Source organism: Pan paniscus, chromosome X (assembly GCF_029289425.2).
Source record: "Pan paniscus chromosome X, NHGRI_mPanPan1-v2.0_pri, whole genome shotgun sequence".
Classification (NCBI taxonomy): Eukaryota; Metazoa; Chordata; class Mammalia; order Primates; family Hominidae; genus Pan; species Pan paniscus.
Window position 1 is genome coordinate 76,293,209 of NC_073272.2, and position 18,089 is coordinate 76,311,297.

Here is an 18,089-nt window from a genome sequence, read left to right on the forward strand (position 1 = left end):
CTCCAGCAGAGCTGCAGCTGGGGGTCCTAACTGTTAGAAGGAAAACTAACAAACAGAAAGGACATACACACCAAAACCCCATCTGAACATCACCATCATCAAAGACCAAAGGTAGATAAAACCACAAAGATGGGAAAAAACAGAGCAGAAAAACCGGAAACTCTAAAAATCAGAGTGCATCTCCTCCTGCAAAGGAACGCAGCTCCTCACTAGCAATGGAACAAAGCTGGACAGAGAATGACTTTGACGAGTTGAGAGAAGAAGGCTTCAGACGATCAAACTACCCTGAGCTAAAGGAGGAAGTTCGAACCCATGGCAAAGAAGCACATCAAAAAGCTTATCCACCATGATCAAGTGGGCTTCATCCCTGGGATGCAAGGCTGGTTCAACATATGTAAATCAATAAACGTAATCCAGCATATAAACAGAACGAAAGACAAAAACCACATGATTATCTCAATACATGCAGAAAAGGCCTTTGACAAGATTCAACAGAACTTCATGCTAAAAACTCTCAATAAATTAGGAATTGATGGGATGTATCTCAAAATAATAAGAGCTATCTATGACAAACCCACAGACAATATCATACTGAATGGGCAAAAACTGGAAGGATTCCCTTTGAAAACTGGCTCAAGACAGGGAAGTCCTCTCTCACCACTCCTATTCAATATAAAGTTGGAAGTTCTGGCCAGGGCCATCAGGCAGCAGAAGGAAATAAATTGTATTCAATTAGGAAAACAGGTAGTCCAATTGTCCCTGTTTCCAGAAGACATGATTGTATATCTAGAAAACCCCATTGTCTCAGCCCAAAATCTCCTGAAGCTGATAGGCAACTTCAGCAAAGTCTCAGGACACAAAATCGATGTGCAAAAATCACAAGCATTCTTATACACCAATAACAGACAAACAGAGAGCCAAATCAGGAGTGAACTCCCATTCACAATTGCTTCAAAGAGAATAAAATACCTAGGAATCCAACTTACAAGGGACATGAAGGACCTTTTCAAGGAGAACCACGAACCACTGCTCAATGAAATAAAAGAGGATACAAACAAATGGAAGAACATTCCATGCTCATGGGTAGGAAGAATCAATATAGTGAAAATGTCCATACTGCCCAAGGTAATTTATAGATTCAATGCCATCCCCCTCAAGCTACCAATGACTTTCTTCACAGAATTGGAAAAAACTACTTAAAAGTTCATATGGAACCAAAAAAGAGCCTGCATTGCCAAGTCAATCCTAAGCCAAAAGAGCAAAGATGGAGGCATCATGCTACCTGACTTCAAACTATACTACAAGGCTACAGTAACCAAAACAGCATGGTACTGGTTCCAAAACAAAGATATAGACCAATGGAACAGAACAGTGCCCTCAGAAATAATGCTGCATGTCTACAACCATCTGATCTTTGACAAATTTGGCAAAAACAAGAAATGTGGAAAGGATTCCCTATTTAATAAATGGTGCTGAGAAAACTCACTACCCATATTTAGAAAGCTGAAACTGGATGCCTTCTTTACACCTTATACAAAAATTAATTCAAGATGGATTAAAGACTTAAATGTTAGACCTAAAACCATAAAAACCCTAGAAGAAAACCTAGGCAATACCATTCAGGACCTTGGCATGGGCAAGGATTTCATGTCTAAAACACCAAAAGCTATGGCAACAAAAGCCAAAATTGTCAAATGGGAACTAATTAAACTAAAGAGCTTCTGCACAGCAAAAGAAACTACCATCAGAGTGAACAGGCAACCTACAGAATGGGAGAAAGTTTTTGCAATGTACTCATCTGACAAAGGGCTAATATCCAGAATCTACAATGAACTCAAACAAATTTATAAGAACAAAACAAACAACCCCACCAAAAAGTGGGCAAAGGATATGAACAGACACTTCTCAAAAGAAGACATTTATGCAGCCAAAAAACATGAAAAAATGCTAGTCATCACTGGCCATCAGACAAATGCAAATCAAAACCTCAATGAGATACCATCTCACACCAGTTAGAATGGCGATCATTAAAAAGTCAGGAAACAACAGTTGCTGGAGAGGATGTGGAGAAATAGGAACACTTTTACACTGTTGGTGGGACTGTAAACTAGTTCAACCATTGTGGAAGTCAGTGTGGTGATTCCTCAGGGATCTAGAACTAGAAGTACCATTTGACCCAGCCATCTGATTACTGGGTATATACCCAAAGGATTATAAAACATGTTGCTGTAAAGACACATGCACACGTATGTTTATTTCAGCACTATTCACAATAGGAAAGACTTAGAACCAACCCAAGTGTGCAACAATGATAGACTGGATTAAGAAAATGTGGCACATATACACCATGGAATACTATGCAGCCATAAAAAATGATGAGTTCATGTCCTTTTTAGGGACATGGGTGAAGTTGGAAACCATCATTCTCAGCAAACTATTGCAAGGAGAAAAAATCAAACACTGCATGTTCTCACTCACAGGCGGGAATTGAACAAGAGAACCCATGGACACAGGAAGGGGCACATCACACACTGGGGCCTGTTGTGGGGTGGGGAGGGGGGGATAGCGTTTGGAGATATACCTAATGTTAAATGATGAGTTACTGGGTGCAGCACACCAACATGGCACATGTATACATATGTAACTAACTTTCGCATTGTGCACATGTACCCTAAAACTTAAATTATAATAAAAAATAAAATAAATAAAAATAAATAAATAAATTTCATGTGGAACAAAAAAGAGCCCATATAGCCAAGGCAATCCTAAGCAAAAGGTACAAAGCTGGAGGCATCATGCTACCTGACTTCAGTCGATACTACAAGGCTATAGTAACCAAAACAGCATGGTACTAGTACCAAAACAGGTGTATAGACCAATGGAACAAAACAGAGGCCTCAGAAATAACATCACACATCTACAACTACCTGATCTTTGACAAACCTGACAAAAACAAACAATGGGGAAATGATTCCCTATTTAATAAACAGTGTTGGAAAAACTGGCTAGCCATAGGAAGAAAACTAAAACTGGACCCATTGTTTAAACCTTGTACAAAAATTAGCTCAAAATTTATTAAAGATTTAAACATAAGACCTAAAACCATAAAAACCCTAGAAGAAAACCTAGGCAATACCTTTCAGGACATAGGCACGGGAAAAGACTTCATGACTAAAACAGAAAAAGCAATGGCAACAAAAGCTAAAATTGACAAGGGGATCTAATTAAACTGAAGAGCTTCTGCACAGAAAAAGAAACTATCATGAGATTGAACAGGCAACCTACAGAATCAGAGTATAATTTTGCAATCTATCCATCTGACAAAGGGATAATATCCAGAATCTACAAGAAACTTAAACAAATTTACAAGAAAAAACAACCCCATCCAAAAGTGGGCAAATAATATGAACAGACACTTCTCAAAAGAAGATATTTATCTGGCCAAAAAACATGTAAAAAGAAGCTCATCATACTGTTCATTAGAGAAATGCAAAACATAACCACAATTAGATACCATCTCATGCCAGTTACAATGGTGATCTTTCTTTAAAAAGTTGGAAAACTTCAGATGCTGGAGAGGATGTGGAGAACTAGGAAAGCTTTTACACTGTTGGTGGAAATGTAAATTAGTTCAACCACTGTGGAAGACAGTGTGGCAATTATTCAATTTTCTAGATCCAGAAATACCATTTGACCCAGGAATCCCATTACTGGGTATATACCTAAAGGATTATAAATCATTCTACTATAAAGACACATGCACATGTATGTTTACTGCAGCACTATTTACAATAGCAAAGACTTGGAATCAACCAAAATGCCTTTCAATGATAGACTAGATAAAGAAAATGTGGCTCATATACACCATGGAATACTATGCAGCCATCAAAAAGCATGAGTTCATGTCCTTTGCAGGGATATGAATGAAGCTGGCAACCATCATTCTAAGCAAACTAACACAAGAACAGCAAACCAAACACTGCATGTTCTCACTTATAAGTGGGAGTTGAACAATGAGTACACATGGGCACAGAGAGGAGAACATCACACACAATGGTCTGTTGGGGGGTGGTGGTCTAGGGGAGGGATAGCATTAGGAGAAATACATAATATAGATGACGGGTTGATGGGTGCAGCAAACCACCATGGCACATGTATACATATGTAAGAAACCTGCATGTTCTGCACATGTATCCCAGAACTTAAAGTATAATAAAAAGTAATAATAATAAAGAATAAAAGACTAATTTCAACAAGAAGATCTAACTATCCTACATATACATGTACCTAAACAAGAGCATCCAGACTCATAAAGCAAATTTTTAGACACCTGTGAAGAGACTTAGATAACTACACAATAATAGATGAAGACTTCAACATCTTTCAACAGCTTACTGACAGTATTAGATCATCAAGGCAGACAACTAAAGAAGATATTCAAGACCTTAACTGGACACTTGACTAAATGTACATAATAGACATCTACAGAACTCTCCAGCCCAAAATAAGAGAATATACAGTCATCTCATCTGCACATGGCACATACTCTAAAATCAACCACACAATTGGACATAAAACAATCCTCTGGAAATTAAAAAAAAATAAATAATCCAGCCATGGTCACAGACCACAGTGTAATAAAAATATGAAATAATAAAAAATGAATCACTTAAAAACAAAATTACATTTAAATTAAGCAACTTGCTTCTGAATGACTTTTGGGTTAACAATGAAATCCTGAAGTTCTTTGAAACTAGTGAGAACAAGTATACAAAATATTAGAATCTCTGGTATACAGCTAAAACAGTATTAAGAGAGAAGTTTATAGCTGTAAATGCACACATGAAAAAGCTAGGAAGATCTCAGTTAACAACCTAACATCATAACTAGAGGACCTAGAGTAACAATGGCAAACCAACCACAAAACTAGCAGAAGATGGGAAAGAAACAAAATTGAATCTGAACTGAAGAGAATTAAGATGCAAAAAATGAATAAATAAAAAATATTTTTAAAAATCCAGGAGTTGGACCTTTGAAAAAAATGATGACAGACCACCAGCTAGATGAATAGAGAAAAAAGAGAGAAAAGATCCAAATAAATACAGTTAGAAATGACAAAGGGACATTACAACTGACCCCACGAAAATACGACAACAACAACAACAACAAAAAACCCTCAGGGACTACTACAGACACCTCTATGCACAAAAGCTAGAATATCTAGAAGAAATAGATACATTTCTGGACACATACAACCTTCCAAGATTGAATCAGGAGAAGTGTATCCTTGAACAGACCAATAATGAGTTCAAAATTGAATCAGTAATAAAAAGCCTACCAACAAGGAAAAGCACAGGACCAACCAAATGAATTCACAGCCAAATTCTACCAGAAGTCTAATGCTAGCAGTTTCTCAAAGAACTCACGTCAGAATTACCATTTGACCTAGCAGTCCCATTACAGGGTATATATCCAAATGAATAGAAACCATTTTACCATAAAGACACATGTACACGTATGTTTATTGCAGCACTATCCACAATATTGAAGTCATGGAATCAACCTAAATGCTCAAAACCAACTGGATTTAAAAATGTGGTACATATTCAACATGGAATACTACACAGTCATAATAAAGAATGAGATCATGTCCTTTGCAGCAACATTGTTGGAGTTGGATGCCTTTATCCTAATCGAACATAGAGGAAGAGAAAATCACATGTTCTCACTTTTTAGTGGTAGATAAACATTGATGACTGTGGACACAAAAAAGGAAACAACAGAAACTGGACCTACTTGTACGTGGAAGAAGGGAGGAAGGTGAAGATAAAAAAAAAATCTACCTATTGGGTATTATCCTTATTACCTGTGTGGCAAAATAATACGTACACCAACCTCCCATGACATACAATTTACCTATATAACAAACCTGCACATTTACCCCTGAATGTAAAATAAAACCTACAAAATAAGTGAATAAAAAGTCAAAGCTTGTTATACTGGATATAAAAAATAAACAAATTCAACAATATAAAAACATTTTTACCACCATTCAAAGGCATATTAGTAAAATTATACTCACATAAACTACCAACCCATTTTTATTTTGCTAACGAAAATTAAATTCAAATTTCCTGTGACGATGTGAATGTATTTTTTGTGAATCTGAACAATTGCATATCAAATATTTGTTGAAAACAGTGATGAAGTTCTAATTTGAAGAACATGCTTTCATTGTAAGAGTAGTCACTCTAGACTCCAAAACATAGGACAACAGTTGGAAAGAAGGAGGCATAAAAACAAGGATTTTGATTTGGGGTAGTTCCTTGGAATGGAGATAGCGAGTTCTTGCCCATCTCTACTTGTGTTGTTTTGCTCTGCATACCAAGATGGGCTTCCTAAACAAGAACTCCCTTTGCTCACCTTAACTAGAACTATCTACAGTGTCTAATCCCTGACAGCTATGAGGATGTGATCTGAGAAATGATAGTGACAACAAACATGTTAAAACAAATTTTGGGGTTACTATAATCAGTGGTATTTTGAATGTATTTTAAGCCATATATCTTTTGCTTGGGAAGTATAAGTCCTTGCCTTGCCCACATATACCCCTATGTGTATCATTTTTACTACTTCACACTTTATTGCACATAATAATCCTCAAAACCAAAGTAGAAAAGATAGAAAGGTAGTGTGCTGTATAAGCTCACACTCTCCTTTTTTCCACTTTCTCTTCAGTTGAAAATTCTACAGCAACTTTGTTCTATGAGTGGAAACAGGGACGGGCATAAGAAGCCACCTATACCAGGAATCGGAATTTGTACATTAACTGCTTGCATGACCCTGGCAGCTCTTTTGTTTTCTCTGAGACCAAGAAAACCTTTTGTTTTGTTTTGTTTTGTTTTCTTGAAAGCAGGAAAATTAAAGATGTATTCTTTATGGCTAATTCTCTGTTAGATATAATGTTTTATACACTTTACCTTCTCAAACCAGTTTGTTGGTATTCAAATACCCTATAGTTTTACTTTTTGTGTGCTTTTGAGATGTCTATTTCGAAAAGAGATGTATTAAAGACTCCACTATGGAGAAATAGAAACGCTTTTACACTGTTGGTGGGAGTGTAAATTAGTTCAACCATTGTGGAAGACAGTGTAACAATTCCTCAAGGATCTAGACCCAGAAATACCATTTGACCCAGCAATCCCAATACTGGGTGTATACCCAAAGGATTATAAATCATTCTACTATAAAGAGACATGCACATGTGTGTTTATTGCAGCAAAATTCACAACAGCAAAGACTTGGAACCAACCCAAATGCTCATCAATGATAGACTGGATTAAGAAGATGTGGCACATATATGCCATGGAATACTATGCAGCCATAAAAAAGAATGAGTTCATGCCCTTTGCAGGGACATGGATGAAGCTGGAAACCATCATTCTCAGCAAACTAACACAGTAACAGAAAACCAGACACCACATATTCTCACTCATAAGTGGAAGTTGAACAATGAGAAAACATGGACAGAAGGAGAGGAACATCACACACCATGACCTGTGTAGGGGTGGTGATCTAGGGGAGGGATAGCATTAGGAGAAATATCTAATGCAGATGATGGGTTGATGGGTGCAGCAAACCACCATAGCATGTGTGTACCTATGTAGCAAGCCTGCCCGTTCTGCACATGTATCCCAGAATTTAAAGTATAATTTAAAAAATAAATAAATACTCCACTATGATTGTAAATTTGCTGGTTCCACCTAACATTTCTTGCAGTTTTGTTTTTTATATTTTGAAATCATGTTGGGTGGATAGAGGATGGTAACTATTACCATATCTTCCTCCTGGACAATATAATGCATATCTATTTGGTTTTAAAATAGATTTAGATACAACTACAGTTTTTTTTTTTTTACATGGATATATGGCATAGTGGTGAAGTCTGGGCTTTTGGTGTAGTCATCACCAAAATTGTGTATATTGTACCCATTAAGCAATTTATCATTTCTCACCCACACCCATTTTTCCACCTATTCAAGTTTCCAATGACTATTATTCCACTCTCTATGTCCATGTGTACAAATTATTTAGCTTCCACTTACACTTAAGAACATGTGGTAGTTGACTTTCTGTTTCTGAGTTATTTTACTTAATGTAATGGTCCCCAGTGCTACTCATGTTACTGCAAAGTAGATTATTTCATTATTTTTTATGGTTGAGTAGGGTTCCATGCCATATATATATATGATCATATATATGATCTATGTGATCTATATGATCATATATATGATCTATGTGATCTATATATCATATATGTGATCTATATGATCTATATGATCATATATGTGATCTATATGATCTATATGATCATATATGTGATCTATATGATCATATATGTGATCTATATGATCATATATGTGATCTATATGATCTATATGATCATATCTATGATCTATATGATCTATGTGATCATATCTATGATCTATATGATCTATGTGATCATATATATGATCTATATATAGGATATATATGATATATATATAATATTTTTTATCCAATATTTTGTTGACTGACACTAAGTTTTTTTCCATGTCCTTGATATTTTATATAGTGTTGTGGTAAACACATGAATCTAGCTATCTTTTTAATTTCTTTTCCTTTGGGTAAATACCAAGTAGTGGGATTAGTGGATCAAATGATAGTTGTGTTTTTAGTTGTTTGAGAAATATCTTTTCTGTTTTCCAAAGAGATTGTACTAATATAAATTCACACTAACAGTGTAAAAGGGTCTCCTTTTCTCCATATCCTTGCCAACATCTGTTATATATTGACTTTTTAATAATAGCCATTATGACTAGTGTAAGATGGTATCTCATTGTGGTTTTAATTTGCATTTCCCTGAAAATTAGTAACGTGGAGCATTTTTTCATATGCTTCTTGGCCATTTACATGTCTTTTTCAAAATGTCTATTAGTGTCTTTTACCTACTTTTTAGTGGGGCTTTTTGTTGTTGTTGATTTGCTTGAGTTCCTCATAGATTCCGGATGCTGGCTCTTCATCAGATGCATAGTTTAAAGATATTTTCTCCCATCCTGCAGATTATCTCTTCATATTGTTGATTATTTCTCTTGCTATGCAAAAGCTTTTTAGTTTCATTGTCTCATTTTTCTATTTTTTGTTGCATTTGCTTTTGAGATCTTAGTCATGAATTTTTTGTCAGAGCCCATGTCCGGAAGAACTTTTACCAGATTATTTTTGAGTATTATTATAGTTTCAAGTCTTATATTTAAGTCTTTAATCAATCTTGAGTTAATTTTTGTATATGGTGAGGAATAGTGGTCCAGTTTTATTCTTCTGCACATGGCAATCCAATTTTCCCAGCACCAATTATTGAAGAGGGTGTTCCCAGTGCATGTTTTTGTTGAATTTGTGAAACATCAGTTGGTTGTAGGTATGTCACTTTATTTCTTCATTATCTATCCTGTTTTTTAAATCTATATCTTTATTTTTATACAAGTATCATGGTGTTTTCATTACTATAGTGTTATAGTATAATTTGATGTCGGGTAATGTGATGCTTCCAGCTTTGTTCTTTTTGCTTAAGATTGTTTTGGCTATTCAAGCTTTTTGTTGTTGTTGTTCCATGTGAATTTTAGGATCATTTTTCAAATCATGTTAAAAATGATGTTGGTATTCTGATAGGAATTTTATTGAATCTGTAAATTGCTTTGAGCAGTATGGTAATCTTAGTGATTTTTTTCTCCAATCCATGAACATGGAATGTATTACATTTGTTTGTATCTTCTGCAATTTCTTTAATCAGTGTCTTATAGTTTTTGGCAGAGATCTTTTACTTGTTTTGTTAAATATATTCCTAGGTATCTTATTTTTTGTAGCCATTGTAAATGGTATTAACCTATTAATTTGGTTCTTGTATTGATCATTATTGTTGCATAGAAATGTTGCTGATTTTTGAACACAGATTTTGATTCCTGAAACTTTACTGAATTCAGTGATCAAATCCAGGAGTCTTTTAGTGAGGTCTTTAGGGTATTCTAGGTATACAATTATATCATTGTTAAACAGGAATAATTTTACTTCCTTCTTTTCAATTTGGATACATTTTATTTCTGTCTTTTGCCTGATTACTTTGTCTAAGGCTTCCAATACTATGTTGAATAGGAGTGGGGAAATTTGGCATTCTTGGGTTTTTTTTTTCAGTTCTTAAGAGGTATGATTTCAACTTTTCCCCATTCAATATGATATTGTCTCCAGGTTTTTTATATATGGCTTTTATTGTTTTGAGGTATGTTCCTTCTATGCCTAGTTTGTTGAGGGTTTTTATGATAAAGAAAGGCTGAATAAAATTATTTATCTATACCTATTGACATGACCTTAGCCTTACTTGTTATTAATTTTGTTTATGTGGTAAATCACATTTATTTATTTGCATATGTTAAACCATCCTTGCATTCCTTGAATAAAATCCACTTGATCATGATGTATTATCTTTTTGATGTGCTATTGAATTTTGCTTGCTAGTATTTTGTAGGGAATTTTTGCATCTATGTTCATCATAAATATTGATCTGTAGTTTTCCTCTTTTTATTGTGTGCTCATCTGGCTTTGGTATCTAGATCATGCTGCTGTAGTAGATGAGCGAGGAAGGATGTCATCCTTCCCCATTTTTTGGAATGATTTCAGAACGATTGGCATCAGTTCTTCTTTGCATGTCTGGTAGAATTTGACTGTGCATCTGTCTTGCCTGGGATTTTTTTTGTTTAAAGGTATTTTATTACTGGATAAATATCACTATTTGTTACTGGTCTGTTCAAAATTTCCACTTTTTCTTAGTTCAATCTTGGAAAGTTGTACATTTTCAGAGATTCATCTATTTCCTCTGGATTTTCTTTACATACATTTTTATTTCCAAAAGTTCTATTTTGTTTTTCTAAATATATATCCCTTTGGTAAATTTCTCATTCATATCCTAAATTAATTAATTAATTTTCTGATTACTTTGTATTTGTTTTCATATTTTTCTTGCATTTCACTGAGCTTCTTTAATATCAATATTTTGAATTCGTTTTCTGGTATTTAAAATTGCATTTTTGTTATGATCCACTGCTACAGAGCTATTTTGATCCTTTGGGGGTCTCACACAACTCTTTTATTTTATACTTCCAGAATTATTATTCTTATTCCTTCTCATCTGGAGAAATTGTCATGTCTTTTTATTTTTTAATATACTTTCATTTGGTCAGGACTTTTTAATATTTTCCTTTGAAATGTGACTATAATATATGTTGAGTGGGCTTGTTTGGCTTTAGTTCTGAATGGTCTCAGTGGCAAAGACTTTGTATAAATTCCTTTGTTACAGACTGCCTAGTGTGGTGGATTTCTCAAGTGCTGTTTGTACTAGTGGTATACTGGACATGTAAGCATGCTCATGGCATCCTGGAGAGCTGAGGTGGCAGAGGTCTGCATAAGCTCTTCTTGTTTCCAAGCTCTGTGCACTTATATTAGCAGATTTTGTATTAGATTGTGCAGTTTGACCCCATGGCAGTTAGTGGCACTGGCAGGCAATAGCTAGCTGTGGTGGTAGCAAGCAGTAGGGTTTATGCTTGACTTTTTTTTTTTTTCCAGAAAGAAGCTCTCTAATGTCTCAAGCAATGGGCTGTTCTGTAGAACACACAGTGGCCTGGGCTTTGTGCTCAGCTTCAGAAGGGGTCACAGCTGGGCAGAGCTGGGTTGGGCTGGCCTGCCCGCAGGTATGCTAATATCAGGCACAGACAACAGCCCTGGTGGGGGTGGCAGGGGACTTTCCTAACCTCTCTATGATTTCCTCAATTGTACATAACTTACTGTGGTGGCTTTCTCAAATGTTAGTTGTAGTAGTAATTTACCAGGTGGATAAGTAGGCTCAAGTCTTCCTGCGTATCTGGTGTGGTGTGGGCAATGATGATAGCAGAGGTCACAAAATGCCTGTTTCCTTTCTGATTACTGTGCAATTGTGTCAACAGATGTTGTAATGGGCTGTGTAGATGCTATAATGATCTGTGTGATTAGCTGTGAGGTGGGGCTGGGCCAAGAAAGCCCAAATTTAGGCTTCCTGACATCAAGTGCAAGCACTAGTCCTGACAGTAGTCAGAAGATAGTTCTCAGGCTGCCGGTGCTATGTTCCAGGGAGGACAGGTGCAACATCTGCAATGCCAAAGAGCCCACACAGGGAAAGAAGGGCAGCTCATGCTCCATAACCTAGCAGGCAATAGTGAAATCTGATTCATTCCCATACTATCAATCTGGTGGAGCCCCCTATTATGCCTTGCCGCTGGCAGAAAGCTAAAACAGTTATCTAAGTTACAAGCAGTCTGTCTTCAGAACAGAGAAGCGCTCCAGGCCACAAAACTCCTTGCCCAGCACAAAATCCATGGCTCCCAAACCACACCCCTTTCAGTCCAGTCCTGTGAAGGGGGGTTGCCCAACTCCTGTGCCTGTGGCTCCATCTCATGCCACACTCACCTCTGAAGTCTGATTCTGGGGGTTCTTCCCCAACTCAAGACTAAATCTCAAATCTCAGTACAGAGACTCTCCAAACCAATGACTGCTGCTTGTGCTGTTTGGGAGGTTCCCATGCAGCCCACTGTGAGTTAGAATCAGGAATGATCATGCTTTATTTGTGCTAGGGTCTGGAAACATGTGCAAAAGACTTCCCACTGCCACTCCTTCTCACAGTCTCCCCACTGCTCCTCAAGTCAGATTCAGTACTGGGTAGGGTCAAAGAGCTCCCCTGTGGCCTGGATTGCCTGGCTCTCCAGTGGAAATATGTGTCAGAGAGACATTTCCTACCCTTCTTGTGCACTGGGGAGTCACTCCCAGTTTTCTGCCAGACCCATGGCATGGTCTGCTGCCTGCCATGTTTTTCAAAGTATCTGAAGTTTCTTTTGTTTTTATGTTGAGCTCCTGTGTTTCTTCTTGGATAAAAGTCCACAGTATTAATCTCTACACACAATTTTGCTATTTCCAAGTAAATGAGATGCAACAACAAAGCCTCTAATCTGTCATCTTAGAGGGAAAAAAGCCACGTTAATCCATTTATATCGTCTAATAATTTTACCATGAATTCTATTTTGTCTAAAATTCAGGTTGCTACATACGCCTGGTATATACTTTTACATCGTTATTTTTTTCCAATTTATGTCATTTTTTTTAGGTACATTTCTTGTAAACAGCTATGTTTGGGGGTTTATATTTTGTTTGTTTGCTTTGCCCAATCTGACAGTGTCTGGCTTCCAATAAAGAAATTTATTTTATTTTTTTTTATTTTTATCAAAGTAATATGTGTGTGTAACACACACACACAAAAAAAAATAATAAAATTCCATTGTTCACAAGGGCTCATAATAAACTATCCTGAATGCCTGTTTTCTCCTTTATTCCTCAACATTTAAATATGTCTGTTTCTATTCTTGGGATAGTAACTTCCTTAACTCTAAGTAATTTACTTATTTTGGAATTTCTTGGTTTATTAGCTTTAGATGTCACTTATTTACTCTTTTGCAAGAAAAGTGAGAATTTAAGTCACACTCACTCTTCAAAATTTTAATTATATTATTTTAGTTCATCTTGTTCCATCTGTATTTAAAAGTATCTCTCATCTGCCCATTATGCATTTTGTTGAACAATATGAAACTCCTAATTTTAGTTGAAAAATGGTTGGATATCAGAAAATTCAGATTGCTCAGCTTAATAAAAAGAAGCTAACAGTATTCCTATATTTTCTTTCACTTTTCTCCACCAATTTCCTCCTATCACCTTCTGTCAGCTGTGTCTTTAATTTTATAGTTGTGTAATGCTCCAAAATCATAATAAAATATTCCTTGCCATGTGTATAGGTTGAAAAATCAATAAACAACATGATTTATACTAGTATTAAAGAAAAATTGGGGCTGGGTATGATGGCTCTCTCTTGTAATCCCAGCACTTTGGGAGGCCGAGGCAGGTGGATCACGAGGTCAGGAGTTTGAGACCAGCCTGGCCAATATGGTGAAACCCCATCTCTACTAAAAATACAAAAATTAGCTTGACGTGGTGACACATGCTTGTAGTCCCAGCTGCTTGGGAGGCTGAGGCAGGAGAATTGCTTGAACCTGGGAGGTGGAGGTTGCAGTGAGCCAAGATCATGCCACTGCACTCCAGCCTGGGTGACAGAGTGAGACTCCATCAAAAAAGAAAAAGGAAAAAAAAAGAAAAAGAAAAATTGGAAGACAAATATGAGGAAATCTAGAACAAAGAGGAATATTGTGACAATAAATACATGAGATATTGAGAAACAATTCAAGATGCACAACATCCAACTTACAGGAGTTCAAGACAGGAGAGAAGAAAAGAATAAGGCAATGAAAACTATCAAGAAATTATATAAGGTTATATAAGGTTTCTCATTGCTGAAATGGTTCAAATTGAAATGGCCCTTAGAGTGGTGACTGGAGTAAATAGGAAAAGACCCCGCAACATCGTGCATCTCAACAAAATTTTAGAACAAGAATAAGGAGAAACTGGTAAAAATAAAAATTCCAAAGTAGGGGATAGGGACAGATAACATGAGAGAAATGAAAATTAGACTATCATCATATCTGTTATTAGTAAGTAGCACAAGATTCTAGGAGACAAGTATGTAGGAGAGATTCTGCGAAGTAGAATTGTTGATGCATAGTCTTTGAATATTTAAAACTTTTATAGATACTATCAAATTATTCTCCTAAAATGCTTAAACAATTTATACTCCTAAAACCAGTGCATAACAATGTTCATTTCCCTTCATTCTCACTCACACTAAACAGTTATCAATTAAAAAAATTTTTTTGCCTTAGCTTCAATATGACAGGTGATAATTATTTTAATTTGCATTTGTGTGATGAAATTCAGCTTTTAAAAAAGTATTGACAATTGTGTTCTTTTCATATTTTTCTATAGTTTATATAAATTGTATTATTGTTTAAAATACTTGGTATTCTTCTCAATGGGGATCCTCCCTAGAATGGGCTTATATTCTTGTCTCACAGACATCAGACTTGGCTATGTGACTACCATGGTCAATGGAATGCATTTGGACATGAAATATGGCACTTAGGAGAAAGGTTTAAGAAACCTTTTATAATTCACCAACTTTTCTCTGCCATAAGGTTAGTAATGTCCTAGATAGAGGCTGTTTTCTCACCTAGAGTTTTAAAGTGAAGATGACAGACAGCAGGGCCACAGCTGATCTGATAGAGACATGTAACCTGAGATGTAAATAAACATTTGTGCTTGTAAACAAAAGGTATTTTTAGGCATTTTTTTTTTACTCTAGTACAATTTAATGTAAGCTAACTGATACAGGGATGTTCATCTGTTATTTAATTAATTAGCAATAGATATTTTATACTAGATATATTCACCACTGTTTGTTGTATATGTTACAATTTTCAGTGTTTTGTATACATTTTAATTTTGTTTATTATATTTTATAATTCTTGTTATTCATTATGGGCTTTTAAGAAGTTTTACAGTATTTATATAGGCAAATCTGTCAATCATTTTTACTACAGTTTGTGGCTTTTATGCCATATTTAGAAAAAAACCTTTCCCCAAACCATGATTTTTAAAATCCTTATCAATATTTATTTTTAATACCTCTGGAGTTTCATTTTGTACATTTAAAATATTTAACTATTTGGTAAATTAATGTATTTCCAGTGGCCAGCTCATTGTTTCAATATCAATAAATTGTTAGTCTATCCTTTACCTAATAATTTAAAATATTTCCTGTGTTATATATTAAATTACATAAACTTGGACCTGTTTTAAACCTGTTATATGGTTTGGCTCTTCTGTCCCCATCCAAATCTCATTTTGAATTGTAATCCCCGTGTGTCAAGGGAGGGACCTGATGGAATGTAATTGGATCACGGGGGCAGTTTTCCCCATGCTGTTCTCATGATAGTGAGGGAGTTCTCATGAGATCTGATGGTTTTAAAGTGTGGCACTTCCCCTTAGCTCCCTCTCTTTCTCTCCTGCCACCTTGTGAAGAAGATGCATGCTTCTGCTTTGCCTTTTGCCATAATTGTAAGTTTCCTGAGGCCTCCACAGCCATGCCGTACTGAGAGTCAATTAAAACTACTTGATTTGAAAATTATCCAGTCTCAGGTAGTATCTGTATAGCAGTGTGAAAATGAGCTAATGCTCTCTGTCCCAGTGTTCTGTCAGACTATTTCTGTACTTATATTATTTTAATTACCATGGATTTATGTTTCAATATTTGGTAGGACTGCTCCTCATTATTTAAAATTTTTCAGAATTGAACTACTATTTTTAAATGTTTCATTTATGCAGGTAGTATTTAGAAATATTTAATTACATAAAAATAGAATCTTTATCATGTCATTCCACTGCTTAAAATACTCAGGACTTTCCTCTTTATTATACCTTTTATGACTTGTCACAACAACCTCAGGTGAGAAATCAGAGTACATAGCGAAGTGAGCTTTGAATTCCCAGTGGTGCTATGGGAAGTGCTAACGTCATAATTGGAACCCATCTTTTGCTTCCAGAGTACCCCAAAATGTATGGTGTATTCCAAAAGGTGAATGAACCTAGGGACTTCCTGATTTAATCTAATTATGGGGAAAGGAGCAAGTGAAGCAGATGAATGCTCCAGTCCTAGTCCCATAAACCAAATTGAACTTCCCATTTGTTATGACCCTGTAAACATATAAAAATCAAGCAGAAAAAACTAGATGGCACTCTAGGCTACTGGTTTTGGTATTGCTTTATTCTTCAAACAAAATTGCATGTACATATTCAATACACAAAAAAGAGACACTATTTAAATATAGGAGTTTTCTGTGCCACTTTTGCTGAAACCCTAGCACTCCAGGAAATACAATTAGACAACTCAGTGTTCTGCAACCTCCCCAAGAGATCTTGATTCTAATCTGCTTGTTTAGCAAATCCCATCATCCCATCCCTTTGACATACGGACTTTTAATTTCTCTAGTGAGAACTCCCAGCCACTCAGAGATCTGCCTCCTTCCAACCTCTTAAATGGCTCAAGACTGGACCAGCCATACCTATTTTATTAGTGACAACTAAGGGGTAAGACTGGTTCCTTTATGATCACTGATGAGTGACGTCAGCTAAAGCAGAAAATCAGGTAGTCTACGTATGAAACCTCCCAATTTTCTCTTCTACTCTTCTCTTGCTCTCTTTTTCTTTCTCTTGTCATGGAGATTTTTTCAATATTTTTCTTTTGGTGGCAGTATTGCTCCACTGATAGAGCCATCTCTTTCTCCCACCTTTTGTTTTTGAAAAACACCTACAGTTGAAACAAGTATATTTCACTTGATAAGAGTATTTTTCATCTGGGATTTGCATCTAAGGGAGATTTTCCAGAACTTACCACTAATAATTCTCTGTCCAGGCTTTCTTGATTACATAGGAAAAGAAGATAAGACAGATTCCATGATCTACTTTCTGTTTCTTTTCTTCATGATTTTTTCTTTTTAATAACTTTTCTATAGCTGTAAAATATACACCAATCATTATATAAAATTTGAAAAACAGAAAATGTTAAAGACAAAAATAACATCATCATTTATCCCATAAACAAGAGAGAGCACTACTGTTAAAAATCTAAAGCAATCTCTCCAGTGAGTTTTCTTTGTGTACATTTTGATATAATTGTGATCACATTGTACACATAATTTAATTATCTGATTTTGTATTGTTTATATCTCATAAGCATGTTTACATATTCTTCTAAAATTTTTTAAAAGATTTTATAATTTAAAACTTTTAATTATATCATTTAATGCCTGTGGAATTATCTACCATATAAATGTATCATCAGTTAATTGGGATTGCTTACAAAACGTTGGTATTTTAAATAATACTAACATAGATTGCTTATAAAACATTATTATTTTAAATAATATATAAATAATATTTCTATAAACTAAGTAAACTGAGTGCTTCCTTACTTGAATTTCAGGCAAAATGCATCCCTGGAAAAAGAAAGACTGGTTGACCCAAGTATCCACCTAATT

General features: G+C 35.4%; 1 long non-coding RNA gene across 3 annotated transcripts in view; it reads right to left on the reverse strand.

Moving 5' to 3' along the window:
- LOC134729800 (uncharacterized) overlaps positions 1-18,089 on the reverse strand; it is a 351,153-nt gene that overhangs the window by 18,464 nt on the left and 314,600 nt on the right. For 2 of the 3 annotated variants that reach the window (XR_010111244.1, XR_010111245.1), the window contains one exon: positions 16,775-17,564. This is a non-coding gene — a long non-coding RNA (uncharacterized LOC134729800). Of the gene's footprint in view, positions 1-16,774; positions 17,565-18,089 lie in introns of those variants that run through there. The other variant, XR_010111243.1, reaches the window with a different exon arrangement.